Genomic DNA, 3,050 nt, shown 5'->3' with positions numbered 1-3,050 from the left:
AAAAAAAAAAAAAAAAAAAAAAAAAAGTACATTTTAAGTTATATATGTATATTTTAACACAATTTATTTATTATTTATTTATTTATTTATTTGAGACGTAGTCTCACTCTAATGCCCAGGCTGGAGTGCAATGGCATGATTTTGACTCACTGCAACCTCCACCTCCCAGGTTCAAGCGATCCTTCTGCCTCAGCCACCCAAGTAGCGGGGATTACAGGTGCCCAACACCACACCTGGCTAATTTTTGTATTTTTAGTACAGACAGCGTTTCACCATGTTGGCCAGGTTGGTCTTGAACTCCTGACCTCAGGTGATCTGCCTGCTTCAGCCACCCAAAGTGCTGGGATAACAGGCGTTAGCCACCCCATCCAGCCTTTTAACCCAATTTTTAAAAAACTGGATTATCTTCCAAAACACTTGCATCTCTATTGAGTAAAGAAACCAGCCTGCTCCCCACAACTCGTGTCACCTGGGACAAAATTCCATCACAACAGTCATGGAGGTGAAAGCAGAGAGCAGGCAGAAGGACTGAGGGGCTCACAGGGGGCCAGGCTCACACATAAGATCTGAGTCATTCAGCAGTCCAGGGCTTTTCCCCTGGACCTCAAGAAGATCTATTCTGGCCAGGCGCGGCGGTTTATGCCTGTAATCCCAGCATTTTGGGAGGCCGAGGCGGGCGGATCACCTGAGGTCAGGAGTTCGAGACCAGCCTGGCCAACGTGGCAAAACCCTGTCTCTACTAAAATCATAAAAATTAGCCAGCCACGATGGTACACACCTATAATCCCAGCTACTCAGGAGGCTGAGGTAGGAGAATCGCTCGAGCCGGAGAGGCAGAGGTTGCAGTGAGCCAAGATCTCACCACTGTACTCCAGCCTGGGTGACAGAGTGAGATTCTGCCTCAAAACAAAACAAAACAAAAAAAACTCAATCCCTCTGCTCCAATGGAAATTTTCATGCTGCAGCCCTCCACTGACTTCTCCATAGTTTAGTAAATTAACTGTCCAAAGCACTAATTGACAATCAATCTGGAAGTGAAATAGAACCTCTGATATGAGTCCCATCCAACTGATTCCTCTGGTTTTGTTGCTGAGCAAAAAAAAAAAAACCACCCTGCAGAGGGATGGCACCTGCTGTTTTGAGCTGTGAGCTCCCTGGGGGTTCCCTCACACTTCCCACCGTTCTCCCGCTTGCTTCATTTTGTCTATAGTTTGTCTCCATTGCTGTAATCTCAGAGACAGGACACAGCGTGCCTGCCCAAGATTCCTCAGAAAGATGAGTCCAGAAAAAAGATTTACAGCAAAAGAAATCAACTCGTACTTGGAATCTTAGCATATCGCTTCATCCCAAAAGACCAATCTTTTATTTTTTTAATTAATTCATTATTTTTTGAGACAGGGTCTTGCTCTGTCGCCCAGGCTGGAGTGCAATGGCGTGATCTTGGCTTATCACAACCTCGGCTGATCCTTCCATCTCAGCCTCCCAAGTAGCTGAGACTACAGGCATGCACCACCAGGCCCAGCTAATTTTGTACTTTTGTAGATACTGAGTTTCGCCTCGTTGCCCAGGTTGATCTCAAATTCCTGGACTCCAGCAATCCACCCACCTCAGCTTCCTAAAGTGCTGGGACTACAGGCATGACCCACCGTGCCCAGCCTATATTTTTAATTTAAAAAAAAAAAAAATTCTTTTTAGGGACGGAGTCTTACTCTGTCACCCAGGCTAGAGTGCAGTGATGCAATCATAGCTCACTGCAACCTCAAACTCCTGGGCTTAAGTGATCCTTCCATCTTAGCCTCTGGAGTAGATGGAACTATGAATGGACACCACCATGCCTGGCTAATTTTTAAATATTTTGTAGAGACAGGGTCTTCCTGTGTGGCCCAGGTTGGTAGGACCAACCATTGTAACATCAGAAATTTCACAATGAGTCAAAGTGGCAAAGCTATGGTTCTTCACGAGCTTGCAGGGCAAAGTGATATCAAACAATGATCCATACAGATGGATAGGGATCACACCCCAAAGCAGAAAGTCCATGATCAGCCCAGAAGGCAACACACTATAGAGCTAGCCTGGGGACCACACTGCAGTCTACACTGTGCCCTGCTCTTGCATCCATCCCCACGCGTAGTCTGACCCAGATACAGGCCCTGCTATGGGGCAGCAAGGCAGAACCCGCAGGCATGTGTGAGCTGCGCCAGCCTCACTCACAGCACTGGGTCTGGTGACCCTGGTCCTCTATAGGTGTAAGCACTAGGCTGCTTTTCTCCTTGACCCCGTACCTCGTTCTCACACTAAGATTACCTGAGGTGAGGAGTTTGAGACCACCCTGGCCAACATGGCAAAACCTCATCTCTACTAAAACTACAAAAATTAGCCAGGCATGGTGGCAGGCGCTTGTAATCCCAGCTACTTGGGAGGCTGAGGTAGAAGAATCACTTGAACCCAGTAGGCAGAAGTTGGAGTGAGCAGAGATTGTGCACTGCACTCCAGCCTGGGTGACAAGAGCAAGACTCTGTCTCAAAAATAAATAAATAAATAAAATAAAATAACAAAAGACAGTTCCCAGAAGAAGGGAACTGAGCTATGAGACATCCTTTGAATACATCACTTGACAAAGGGTTGAGAACACCCACTTCATGCTGGAGAAGTTGGCAGAATGCAAGTGATATAAAGGCACGGAGGGGCCAGGCACAGTGGCTCACACCTGTAATCCCAGCATTTTGAGAGGCTGAGGCGGGCAGATCACCTGAGGTCAGGTGTTCGAGACCAGCCTGGCCAGCATGGCGAAACCCTGTCTCTACTAAAAATACAAAAATTAGCCAGCCATGGTGGTGAGTGCCTGTAATCCCAGCTACTCAGGAGGCCCAGCTAATTTTGTACTTTTGTAGATACTGAGTTTCGCCTTGTTGCCCAGGCTGATCTCAAATTCCTGGGCTCCAGCAATCCACCCACCTCAACCTCCTAAAGTGCTGGGATTACAGGCATGAGCCACCGTGCCTGGCCTATTTTTTTAATTAAAAAAAAATTAAGGGGCCGGGCGCGGTGGC

At 47.2% G+C, this 3,050-nt stretch overlaps 1 protein-coding gene across 1 annotated transcript in view; it reads right to left on the bottom strand.

The window, feature by feature from the left end:
- Positions 1–3,050, bottom strand: part of RHPN2 (rhophilin Rho GTPase binding protein 2) — a 90,488-nt gene that overhangs the window by 25,653 nt on the left and 61,785 nt on the right. The gene's annotated exons all lie outside the window — the stretch shown is intronic.

This window comes from Rhinopithecus bieti, unplaced genomic scaffold (genome assembly GCF_001698545.2).
Source record: "Rhinopithecus bieti isolate Rb0 unplaced genomic scaffold, ASM169854v2 scaffold_39998, whole genome shotgun sequence".
In the NCBI taxonomy this organism is placed as follows: Eukaryota; Metazoa; Chordata; class Mammalia; order Primates; family Cercopithecidae; genus Rhinopithecus; species Rhinopithecus bieti.
The sequence above is the reverse complement of the archived record's forward strand: the minus strand, read 5'-3'. Positions and strand labels throughout refer to the sequence as shown.